This window comes from Camelus bactrianus, chromosome 9 (genome assembly GCF_048773025.1).
Source record: "Camelus bactrianus isolate YW-2024 breed Bactrian camel chromosome 9, ASM4877302v1, whole genome shotgun sequence".
In the NCBI taxonomy this organism is placed as follows: domain Eukaryota; kingdom Metazoa; phylum Chordata; class Mammalia; order Artiodactyla; family Camelidae; genus Camelus; species Camelus bactrianus.
In genome coordinates this window covers 12,296,525-12,309,646 of record NC_133547.1, presented here as the reverse complement: position 1 = coordinate 12,309,646, position 13,122 = coordinate 12,296,525, and the positions used below count along the sequence as shown (strand labels likewise).

Sequence of the window (13,122 nt, the reverse complement as noted above, 5' to 3'; positions counted from 1 at the left end):
TACTGCATACCGCTGATGGCCCATTTTGTAATTAAAGGTCATCCCATATAGTTAAAAAGACATTAATAATTCCTAAGTGTGACAAAGGTCTTTCAATTCCCGTTAATAAAGGGGAGACCTTATCTTTTAGAGATGTACACTGAAGTATTTTTGGAGGAAATGATAGGCTGTCTGAGATTGCATTAGAATAATCCTGGGAGGATGGGTGGAGGTATAGATTTTAAAAAGGTTAACCGCAGCTGGAGGGTATAGCTCAGCTGCAGAGCACATGCCTAACATGCACTAGGTCCTGGGTTCAATCCCCTGTACCTCCATTAAGAAAATAAGTAAATAAACAAGCCTAATTACCTCCACCTCTAAATAAATAAAAATTAAAAAAAAAATTGACCACGTGAAAGGTGTTCAACTCCTTAATCAACAGGGAAATGCAAGTTAAAACCACTACACATCCACCAAAAAAAACAAAAACCCAACAACATACCCAAAATAAACAAACAAACAAAAGCAACCAGTGTTATTGAGAGTGCGGAGCAATTGGTTGGAGCTCTGTTACAGCTTGTGGGAGCGAGGATGGTAGTACCACATTGCAGAATTGTTTGACAGCACCTACTAAGCCTATATCAGGACAGGTGTTAACCTAAAACACTAAAGCCATCTAGGGGTGGGGGTGGGGAGTGGGACTGGAGGGAGGGGGCAGATATGGAGTGTTTGGTTTGTCACAGCTCTGATTTGAAACCTTGGCAGTCTTGGGCTTGGAATTGATACTAACAATTTCTCTAGGCTCAATGCCAAGTTCATGGACTGCAGGTGGAGAAGGGCCAGGGGCTCAGGGCACCTGCCTCCACTTGCACCCCGAGAACCAGCTCCTATCTGAGACTGACTCCGTCAAGTCACTGCCCTGATCAGATGCCCCGCACAGCAGGTAAGAAGAGGGATCAGCAGCTACCTCGCCGTGGACCCTGTTCAGCTGTGTGACTTTGGGCAGGCTGCTGCCCTTCCCAGACTTCATATTCTCATTTTGTAAAATGGGATGGGAATTGAGAGGAGCTGATGAAACAGTCCTCCTAAGACATTCAGCAAGGTGCCTAGGATGGGACACCGTTATTACTGTTATTATTATTATCGTCATGTTTCCTGGGTGGAAGGGCTTAAGAAGCGTTGGCCATCATCAAGGGGAATCCCAGTAGCCCACGACCTTTCCATCTCATGCCAGAGACAGAGTCCCCAGCAGAAACCCACTTCTCCAGAGCAGTGACAATCACATCCCCACTAACAGCAACCCCTCCAGGAGGCGGCGCAGTACCGGGGTTCAAAGCATCAGATCTAGAGTCAGAGGCAAACAGCTCCACCCCTCCTGAACTGGGCAAGTCATATGTCTTTTATCAGAAGCTCAATTTTTTCCTGAATTAAATGTGAGCCGTCACCTTTGTTCCCAGAGGTGGACAACGATTTCCTGACGTGGGTCATAACTGTCATGACTCATCAGCCCCTCCCCCTGTAGAAGAATCTAGTTAAAATGGAAATGTAACCCTGTGAGAAAGTGCTGCATTCACTCATGCGTTCCACAAGCATTTACTGAGCATTTATTGTTTATAGGCCCTGGGCTAGGTACTGGGGACACAAGAATGAATGCAGCAGGTAATGCATTTACACTCCTGGAGCTGAAAACAGATGCTAAATAAGTAAAGATGTGAATAACATAATATAGGAGGGTGGTAAGTATTATGGGGGAAAAATGCAGCAGGGAAGGGGCATAGAAAGTCCAGGAACAAAGTTGCAGTTTCAGGCAACTGAGAAGTAGGTATGTGAGTGAATCTGAAGGGGATAAGGAATTAAGACATAAATATCTGGGGGAGAAAGACTCTTGGAAGGGGGCACAGCAAGTGCAAAGGCCCTGTGGCAGGAGAAAGGAGCAAGAAGTCCTGTGTGGCCGAAGCATAGGGATCAAACAGGAGAGTGGTAGTGTGAAGGAAAAGCCCAGCGGGGCTAACAAGCTAAGTCACAAATCTAAGTGTAACAAGTGTCGGATTACTGATCTGAGTTCTGCTGGGCTAACTTGTAAATCTAAATTAATAAGTGTCGGTTTGCTGATTCCCTGTTCATGTTTTTGCTAGCCAGCTGGATTTTCAAAGAGACATATCTGGCCTTGAAATGTTGGTTTGCTGCCTCACTGCCTCTACTTTTGTGATAACGATGTTGCTAAAGCTGTTGCATACCTATTGGCCGAATACCCCAAGCTTGTACTTAACCCTGTAAAACCTCATGTGCACTTCTTGGAGGAGCTCAGAGCTTAGGAGCAGAAGCCCCTCTGAGCCCACCGGTGTAATAAATCTGAGTACTCCAACCCTCCGAGTGGTGCTTGTTTCTTGGCTGGCCTGTCATTTCCGTAACAGTAGGAAATGCACTCAGAGGGCTGATGGGGACAGCCTGTGGGAGCCTTAATATTTCCCCTTACTGAATCCTTATATAAAGGCTTTGTCCTTTGCCCTTTGGAAAGAGGGAGTCAGGAGAGTACTCAGAGCAGGGGAGGGTGCTCACAGGTGCCCTCTGCTTCTTGTGGGAAGACCTGGGGGCAGGAGGAGGAAGGGAGCAGAGGAAGAAGAATGCTGGATGATACGGGTGTCAGGGAGGAGGGGCCTGGACAAGGGTAGGGCCATTGGAGAAGGGACAAGTGGACGGGTTCTGGATAGATCGGTAAGTGGAGCTGACAGGATTGGTGGAGAATTGAGTGTGGGCTGCAGAGCCCCACTGAGGATGTGTGGGCTCTCAGGCAAATTTTTTCCCTGTGGAGTCCCTGTCTATGGAGATGATTTGATTGAAAAATGTGTTACAAAGTTCATGGACACAAGTGAGTTATAGTATGAAGATTTAGAATGATGGCTCAGAAGAGGTACTTCAGTATTTGCTTATCTTTCAGTCCTGGGAGGTGAGATTCTTTGATGTCCAGGTACCATTTCTTCACGTTTTTTGTTGTGAGAGGTTGTCATTAATGGCTAATTTAATAGCCCTCATTAAGCAAAAAAGGCAGGGATGCTGTTTTTACTCACTGTTATTGCCTCTGCTGATCTGAGTCCTGAGGCCTATTAGAGAGTTGTCTCAGCAGGTGAGTTTACCTCCTCTCCCCTTCTCTGAAGTCCTTATTTAGAAATGATTAGCATTAAAGCCAAAAATCAGAGAGGTATGTGCCCCAGCTACCACCACCTTGGAAGAACTGAAGTATGGGGAAGAGAGGTGATCTAAAGTCAGTCGACAATTTTCAAATTTCGAAGGTCATTCATTTAGCTGTGCTGACATCATCTCTCATGTCTCTGACTCATCCATTGTGCCCCTGTAACCACCAGCTTCCGGTGATTCTCTCAAAGGGTGGACTGGGCTTTGTTAATGATGACCGCATATGCAATTTTTAACAGAATGCAGGAAAGCATTAGCAGGAGTTTTTTTTTTTAGTTTTTATTGAAGTATAATTGATTTACAATGTTGTGTAAATTTCTTGTGAATATCATAGCCAATCAATTATACATATATATTCCTTTCCATATTCTTTCTCATTAGAGATTACTGCAAGATATTGAATATAGTTCGTTGTGCTATATGGTAGGACCTTGTTTATCAGTTTTATGTATGGTAGTTAGTATCTGCAAATCCCAAACTCCCAATTTATCCCTACACACCAGCTGTCCCACCCATCCCCAACGCCGGTAACCATAAGCTTGTTTTCTATGTCTCTGAGACTGACTCTGTTTTCTAAATAAGTTCTTTTGTGTTCTTTTTTTTTAATATATATGATTCTATGTATAAGTGGTATCATATGGTATTTTTCTGTCTCTTCCTGGCTTAAGTAATACAAGCGAATCCTCCTTTACAGGGTTTTAAAAAATTAGCCCTTGGAGAAGAGAGGCAAAGGCTTACTTGGCCCTTGGCCTAGAGTGTGGGGAGCGGGTTGGGAGAGCGCCCTGGCTGCTGGTGGCTGGGGTGGGGTGCATGGATAAAGGCTCCTGTGCTACTCCCACTGTGCCTTTGGGTGCGATGGGCTGGAGGCAGCAGAGAGATGATAATTGATGGACAGACCCACCTCCTAGGCTCCAGCCTAAGGGATGGTGGCAGACAGGTAATGATCCAGAACCCTGAACTTGTCCTTTGTCCAGCTGAGCGAGTGAAAGGCATCCCAAATCAGTATGCCAGCGCTCTTCTGGCAGCCAGCCCGTGGGAGCCATCAGCTCGCCAATCTACTCACCATGGGACCCCAGGATGACCCCATTAAGGCAAGAGTCCTAGAGTGCCTCTGGGCTTCCAGCTGACCCCATGCACCAGGGCTGGTGGTGGAGGTAAAGGCAGAGCCCCTTAATTGGGCAAGAAACAGGATGAGACTCACCTAGGTCCTGATCTAAAGTTGGGGTCCGTGCCCAGAGAGCCCACAGCCCTGGCTTAGAGAATTTCCAGGAAAGTGCTACATAGGGTGGGGACCCCTTCCTGGGTAAGGATGCTCTTGATGGGGTGGGAGAGAAGCAAGAAAAGTCCAGGGGGACGCCAAGGTTTCTGGTCCAAGAACAGAAAAGATTTCGCTACTTTTTACTGAGACAGGATGAATGTGGAAGAAGCTGGTGGGGAAGGGGTCAGAAAATCAGGACTCAATAGGAGGGAAACTGAGGCTCAGAAAGTCGAGTCCAAAGGCATAGAGTAAGGATGTGAACCTGTTTTGTCTCGTAGCCTCCAGGCAACACCACGTACCCTGGCCCCAGGGGAGGTACCATTTTCAAGCACTTGATACACCAGGCCTGGTGCTGCACTTTTCATAAATGATCTCATTTACTCTTCCCAACAATGGACACTCTGATCCTTTTTTAGGGGGAACAAGGGGAGACTCAGAGAGATCTTGTGCAAGGCCTCAGACTGAGGAGGTGGCAGGCATCAGTCACGTGTGCGCTCCCAGAACCATTTCTCCTCTTCCATCCTGGCTCGGGCTTTCCTGAGACTTCCTCCTCCTGGAATCAGGGAGCCGAGGGTCTCATCTTTGCCATCCAAGGGCCCCAGGGCTAATTCCTACTATTTTATTTGCATTGCTCAGACCCAGCTGGCCCCAGCTCTCACCTGGTGGCCAGCTAGGAGGTGTCAGAAGTGGGGACAAAATCTTCCTGGGTCCTGCTTCCATTGCCCCTCGTAGGGGGCAGAGCAGGTAGGCGTGGGGCACCCAGGACTGGCCAGACATGTGGGACCTGCTACCCTGGCTGTCTCGGGAGGCTGTTACCTGGAGAAGGCAGGGTCTTCTGGGGCTGGGACAGCTGTGAGCAGCAGGAGGCCTCTGTGTCCGCAAACTCGAATACCGGGGTTGCACTGGTAGCAGGATGCTCGTTTGCCCAGTTGGCACCCCAGCAAGTGAGCTGGAGACCAGGAGGGAGCCCCCAGTCCCAGCTTCTGGCCCCCTAACCGACCAGTCCAGGCCTGGCTATGCCCTGGCAGGCAGGTCCTCGGGGAGCAGGAGAAACACCAGAAAGTCACAATGTAGTGTCACTGTGACACTATACCCACATCTGTCATCCGCCTAATGCTTTTAAACCTGATTGATAATCTTTGCCGGGATGCTTTCCTTAGGCCTTGGGAAATAGGGGTCTACCTCTTGCATTCCTTCTACTGGAGAAGACCTTGTACTGTTGTTTTCCTCTGTAGAGTTTTCCCTCCGCAACTGAGACACTCCTTGCTCTGAACCCAGTAGTCAGGGAAGACAGCACCACTGTGTTTCTATTTAAAAGATCTGAGGGAAAACAAAAAACAAAGCGATCTGAGACACTTTTGGTAAAATAATATATTTATTACCTATGATTGGCAGATAGAGTGCTGATTTACTCTCTCCATATTTCAAAAGAATTTCAAAGTAATAAAAGAACTTTGTATACCATATAATTTAGGGTACAGCTGGGCTCAGGTGACCACTTCATTTTTCACAGGGTAGGCAGAAACATCTGACTCCAAACTTGTTTTGAGGTAGGTGACTTTCAGCTGTGAGTCCTGGTCCCAGTCTTGAAACCTCAGGAGGTTAAGTTCACCACCTAAGGGGGCTGGAATTCTCTCAGCCATAGGGAGGAGGTTCCAGTCAGAGAGGAGGAGGCTTCCCGGGAGGCAGCGATAAAGCCTCTTGAGCAGAAACAGAGGAGACAAGGGCAGAGGGGACTGGAGCTGAAACAGAAGGGCCTTGGAGGGAGGGTGAGGAGTCCTCTCCAGTTTCAGCATTTCCCTGTGCTCACCCAGGGGTCTCCACTCAGTAGAACAGGTGGCTGCCTTAGAGAAACAGCAGCAGTTAAACCTGATGGAGGAACTCTTCTAGTAGCTTCCAGAACCTGAAGACAGGGCCCAGTAGCACCCTCAACTGGACCCAGGAGATCCCAGGATGCCAGGGAGCTATAAGCCCTTGATTAACGAACGAGATGTGCCAGCCAATGGTCGCAGCTCCTGGAAGGCACAGTCAGGTGGTTTTGCAAGGACAGTCCTTTGACTAGGACGGACGGACCTGCACGATCACACTGGAGTTGGGCAGATAGATTCCGCATTGCTCAGGCCAAAAGGCGAAGTCCCAGATCCAGTGTTTAAGAGACACAAAGCGGACGCCCGTCTTGAGGTTGGAGAACACATGGCTCACCTGTAGGCAAAGAGGTAAGTCCTATCATGCCATGGCCTTGCCCTCAAAAGCTGAGGTTGGGGACTTCTGGAAGGTGGAATTTCCCACAGACGGCTGCGACAGCACCTCCAGTGCCCCCTGTACTTCTAGAATCAGACCACTCCTCATCCAGAGGTGGCGTCTAATCCCCACTCCCCTTGAATCTGGGCGGGTTTGCTTGTAACCAAGAGTGTGGTAGAGTGACTTTCACCAAGTGACCTCCAAGGCTGGGTCAGAAAGGCAACGCAGCTTCTGCTGGTTTCTCCAGAACCCTCATGGGGGAGCCCTGAGCCCCCAGGAAGCAGTCTGACTGGCCTGAAGCCGCCATGCTGTGAGGAAGCCCAAACTAGACCATGGACAGAGATCCCACGGCCAAGCTCTGAGACTAAACCAGGAGATGCTGGCCAACCACCAGCTGCTGTGTGCACACTGCACCCACCCTGCCCCCAGCTCCGGCCAGTCTCTGTATGCAACTATGTGAGAGAACAGAGCGAGAAGCTCCCAGCAGAGCCCCACTCAAACCAGGAGAGGTGATAGAATCACTGCTGTTGGTATTAAGCCACTAAATTTGGGGGGCAATTTGTTATGCAGCAATAGTTCATCATAGGCTCCAACGACCTTCCCCCTCACTCCTGTCAGAAACTCACCTCAAAGATGACACTGTTTCTATGCTGCTGAATGGGAAAAGACAGGAGAGATGTGGTCCAGGACGGCCTTGTTGGCATCTAGAAGCTGGACGGTTAGTTGATACATACAGTCAGTGCCTTGTCGGTCTGCCCACCTGTGAGAGAAGGGAAACCCTGAAGATGGACTTCCACCTCCATTTATTTCTTTGGGTGTCAAATGACTTCCCCATGTATGCAAATCCAATATGTGGTCCCTGGGACTGGTACCAGTGTCACCTGGGAGCCTGACCCCACTGCACACCCAATGAATCCATCTGCACAAAACCAGCTCCCCAGCTGGTCTGCGTGCACAACCGCTTCGGAAGTGATGACCTAGAGCAATGCTCTTTACAGCACCTCCTCCCCGTATTATTTCTTATCCATGTTTCACTGGTGGCAAAGGATGTACAACGTGTACAACAATGATGTCTGAGATACAGTTTTCTAATCAGTCCTTTAAAAGGATCCAGGGGAATCCAAATCGATGATGGGATACCCAGCGACATTCAAAGAAACAACATCCAATGACCGTCAATGGTAAATGGGTAAATTATGGCATATTCACATAATGGAACATTATACAGCCATGACAGTAAAGTAGCTGCAGCTACATGCAATTATGGGTGAACTTACATGCTATTGAGAGAAACCAGATACAAACTATATACTGTATGGCTCCATATATGTTAAGTACAAAAATGGACAAAACTCATCTACTGTAACAGAATTCAGAATTGTGCTACTCTTGGGTTGGTAGTGATGGGGAAAGGGGCATGAGGGATGCTGAGGGTGGGATTTTCTGGCATTTTCTGTTGTTGATGGGGGGGCTAGTATGGTGAATGTCTTCACTTTATAATAATTCATTCAGTTGCACTCCCAAGAAATGTGCATCTTTGATGTTAGAAATTAAAAATTTAAGAGTAATGAGTTGTATAAATTCACAAACATGTATCTACTTTACAGACACTTCACATCACTCCACTTCTCAGCTGTCTATTTTAATTCTCCACAGAATTTTGTTCTCATGTTAATATATTTTCATGTTCTTCGGATTTACCTTTCACACTATTTGGTGGCAACCACATACAAAGAATATACATTAAAAATTTTAAATTTTCTGTGACCATAAGGCTCTCAATGTTAACATTTTTTCTTTTGGACTGAATTATTGGCTACTAGTAATTTACAGACACTGCCCCAGATTGGAGTCATCTGGAATCTTGAAGATACTTTGTAGAAAAGAATTTAGCCTGGTCCAAAGGTATGGCCTTTGCCCTCTGCTTCTTTGGAATATTATGGTGACAGGAATGTCTGTTTGCCTGGGGACCTTGGGTCATACTGGATGGCCTGCCAATGTGGTTTGGTAGCGATTGGCTGCATCCACATGGGTAGTCTTATAATGGGCGCCAGCCACTCCAGGAGGACTAACAAGAGGACATGGGATGCATCACACAGTGTCAGTTGACTGGAGGCTGAGCTGAGACACATGAGAAAGCCCGATAAAAGCTCAGGTGAGCTTCCCTGGTGGCAGTATCCCATGCACATGTCACACATGATGCCAGGACAGTCTTGTGTCCGGACTCCAAGGGCAGAAGAGAGCAATGGAAGTCTGGCATTGGATTCTTCCCTTGGATGCTATCCGGTGACCTTCCCCTTGGCTGATTTTCATCTTTATCTTTTCCCTGTAATAAACTAAATTATGTATACTAGTTTTCAGTGAGTGCTATGTCTTTCTAGTCAATTACTGAGCCTGAGGGTGGTTGTAGGAACCTCCTACACTGGCCACTGAAAGGCAGTCTTGGGATTGTGCCCTCTAACTTATAGTAGTTGGCTATAAAATTCTGAGAGATGTTGATGCCTGGCTCCCTCACCCCAGATACTTTGATTTAATGGGTATGCAGCGGGACCTAGGCATCGGGAGCTTTATACAGTCCTGGGCAATGTCTGGCAATATTTGGGAGTCACTGATTATTACCATGAAATGGTACATCATTGCTCAAAGTAACACAAACATGCTACAATAGTTTGATAAAAGATTAAATTACAAAGAGAGGTTGATTGCAAATTCATCTGCTAATGATAGGGAAAACTGAGGCACATTGACTGACCCAAGGCCACAAAGCTGCAAAGCCAGGGTGTGAACTTGCGAGGTCTGGCTCCAGAATCTGAACTCTTACCCAACCATCTGGAATTGTCCCCTCTTAAAGCAAGGAGCATCTCATCCACAGACAAGACTAAGTTGGGCCCAAGTCCTCTGTATTGGACCTCACCTGACATCTTCCAATGCAGTTCCCTTTGGGGGCTATGAGAGGGGTTCAGGGAGGGCACTCTGCCAACTCCTAAAGCTCTGATGGTGGTTAAGTCATTTCCTGACCTGCTTTATCCTAAGGGGTTGTTAGGAGGCCTGAATGGAGTCACCTGTGAAAGGGCAGCGCCACTCACCAGTGAGAGACACGAATCTCAACCTTGCCACTATCCAGGAGTTCCGGCCACAGACCCTCCGCCTCCAGGTCCAACGTTTCCTTCTTGTGACACCATCTATGAAAGAGGGAGAAAGGCGATGAGAACAGGTAAGGACTCACGACCACCCTGGCCCCTGGGGAGTAGGGGCATTTACCTGCAGGTAGATGGGAAGCTGGTCTGGGAAGGGGCCCCAGGCAGGACCTCATAGTTTTCCTCCTCTGCCCAGCCGTCCCCACCGCTCAGCATCGTCCACATCTGGAAGCCATCTGTTAAAAAGGTTTGTGCCCAGGTTCCTTTCTGCCCACCAGCCCAGGAATAAGTCCCATGGGGTTCCGGTGCAGCCCTGCCTCTCTGCATCCTCCCACCACTCTGTTGAGGACGATCTGCTTCCTGGGTTCTCCACCTGTGCCCTTAGGGGTTCTGAAAGAGATTGCGTCCTATGGGTCCGCGCGCGCAGAAGCGGCCCAGGAGGCAGGCACTGGCGGCGTCGGCGCGCGGCAGGCAGCTGCGGACGACCGGCCACAGGGCGCGGTGGTCCCGGGCCAGGATCTTCAGCCACAGGCCCGGGGCGTCCACCAGGGCGCGCCAGCGCCGGCACACCTGGCGGCAGCGGCCGAGCAGCGTGCGCGGGGGCAGGAGGCTCAGCACCGCCAGGAGCAGCTCCGGGGGCAGTTGGCTCAGGCCCAGCGCCTCCTCGGGTTCGGGCTGCGGAGCCGGCCTCCCCCTGGAGGCAGAGGCACGTATGGGCTCCTCGCCTGGCCCGGGTGCCCCTGCGGGAGAGTCAGTGTCAAGACGTCAGGGACCTGCAGCCTCAGCCAGCCCTGTCCCTGCCACCCGCACCCCACGACTGTCAGCCTCAACCCCGTCAGCTGCCTCCCCATCCTCACCCCCCCGTCGCCCGGTCCTCAAGTCCCCAGATTCCCAACCAGTCCTTGCCAGCAGACTATCTCAGCCCTTCTCCCCAACACGCACCACTGCCCCCAGCAGCCAACCCCCTCTGCGGCCTCGCGGACCCCCGAGCCCTACCCTGCATCTCAGCCAGTGCTCCTCGCTGGTGGGCCTCCACTTTGCCTCACTTGCTCCCATCTCCTCCGCCGCCCTTTTTATTCACCTGCCCCTCCCTTCTTAATACCCAGCACCGTGGGCTCCCACCTCACAGCTCCATCCTCCCTCGGACCCAGTATCTGCCAGCCCCTCCCGGCCCCGGCCCCGCCCCCTTATTCACCAGACTACTCTCCTTCGGACTTCATTCGGACCACAGGGTAAGTAACCACCAGCCTAACCACCAGCCGAACAGAATCGCAGACCCCACAGATGAAAGAGGGATGGAGGCTGCCAGGATCCACAATGTGTCACTCATCGTCTCCACTAGTGGCCCCTTGTTGCTGAACAACTGCTGTTATTTTGGTCAGGTATCCAGGCAGGAGGCCTCATATTCTTTAGCTCCTGTAAAAATTCCCATCACCTTAAGGGCAGGCCATCACTATGCCAGGGAATCACTTCACAGGAGAAAACAGGCTCCAGCAGGAACCAAATGCATTTCTATTTGATTCTCTGATTGAGTGCTCCAACCAGCGATAACCCTAGCCAACCTTCAGGGAGCGTTTATTCTATCAGCAACGTCCTGTGGTGGTGAGTGCTATGTCCCCACTTCACAGGTGAGAAAACTAAGGCCAAGTGACCTGCCCAAGGTCACAGCTAGTAGCTGACAGAGCTGGGATTCAAACCTAGCCAGACTACCTCTAGAATCCTTGCTTTTAACCTCTATACCAACTCTACCCAATAAAAATAAAATATGAGCTACACATACACTTTTAAACATCAGCAAGTAAAACCAGACATGGGTTCTGGCTCCCATGGAACTTACCTTCTAGGGGGAGAGATGCGGTGAACAGGAGGCAGAGTAAGCCAATTATATACTGTTCAAGAAATCATTAAAAATAAAATCTCCTGTGAACCCCCAAATATACTTTCCACAAATGTAGGAAAGAATGAAACAGTTTTATTATCGAAGAAGCATTAAATCAGACTGTAATGCACATGGGCCATGGGGAGCAGTAAACGTGACGGGTAAATTAGATGGTGTGTTGGAAGAGGATCAGCGCTGGGGGAAAGTAGAGCAGGGAAGGGAATGGGGGATAAGCCATCCGAGTGGGGAGACCCTGAATTCTGAGAGATGGATTGACTTTTATATGGGCTTAATTTCTCTTCAATATACGGATTTTCAAGAAATTGTTTACTATTGAGGTTTTCAAACAGATCCCAAAGTAGAACAGGGTAAGAGCACTGGCTCCAACAGTTCACTACGGACCAATTTGCTTTTATCTCTACTCCCACCCACTTGCTCTCCTGGGCTATTTGAAGTAAATCTTAGAAGTCACACTACTCTGTCCATAGCAATATATTACTCCCCCTGCGCATTTAAAGAAATTGAAGTATAGTTGAGTTACAATGTTTGTATTAGTTTCTGGTGTACAAGTAGTGATTCAGTTACACATATGTATACATATTCTTCTTCATATTATTTCTCGTTACAGGTTACTACAAGCCATTGGATATAGTTCCCTGTGCTATACAGTAGGACCTTGTTTATCTATTTTATATAGAGTGGTATGTATCTGCCAATCCCAAACTCCCAATTTATCCCTCCCCACTCCCTTTACTCCCAGTAACCATAGTTTGTTTTCTATGTCCATGAAGCTCTTTCTGTTTTGGTAATAACTTCATTTGTGTCATTTTTTTAAATTTCATATATAAGTGACACATATGGCATTTGACATTTTCTCTGAGTTACTTCACTTAATATGATAATCTTTAGGTCCATCCATGTTGCTACCAGTGACATTACTTCATTCCTTTTTTATGGCTGAGTAGTATTCCATTGTGTGTGTGTGTGTGTGTGTGTGTGTGTGTGTGTGTGTGTGTGTATCACATCTTCTTTATCCATTCGTCTGTCGATGGACACTTAGGCTGCTTCCATGTCTTGGTTATTGTAAAAAGTGCTGCTATGAACACTGGGGTGCATGTGTCTTTTCGAATTAGAATTTTCTCCAGATATATGCCGAGGAGTAGGGTTGCTGGATCATATGGTAACTCTATTTTTCGTTTTTTAAGGAAGCTCCATACTGTTCACCATAGTGGCTGCACCAATTTGCATTCCCACCAAAAGTATAGGAAGGTTCCTTTTTCTCCACATCTTCTCCAGCATTTATTATTTGAGCAATACATTACTTTTTAAGGTACTATGTAAGGCGGGGGAATCGTTTTGATAATGAGATTATGAAAATTGATAATGACCCAACTACGAGTTCAAAAAGTGGTTTAAAAAAACGTTTAAAAAGTGGG

The 13,122-nt window shown here is 48.2% G+C and overlaps 1 long non-coding RNA gene across 1 annotated transcript; it reads right to left on the bottom strand.

The window, feature by feature from the left end:
* Positions 1-4,459: 4,459 nt before the first annotated feature.
* LOC105062895 (uncharacterized) lies at positions 4,460-10,601 on the bottom strand. The gene is made up of 5 exons (XR_006722056.2): positions 9,932-10,601; positions 9,757-9,852; positions 7,297-7,430; positions 5,892-6,631; positions 4,460-5,749 (listed from the first exon to the last, which is right to left on the bottom strand). It is a non-coding gene; the product is annotated as an uncharacterized LOC105062895 (long non-coding RNA).
* Positions 10,602-13,122: the final 2,521 nt, after the last annotated feature.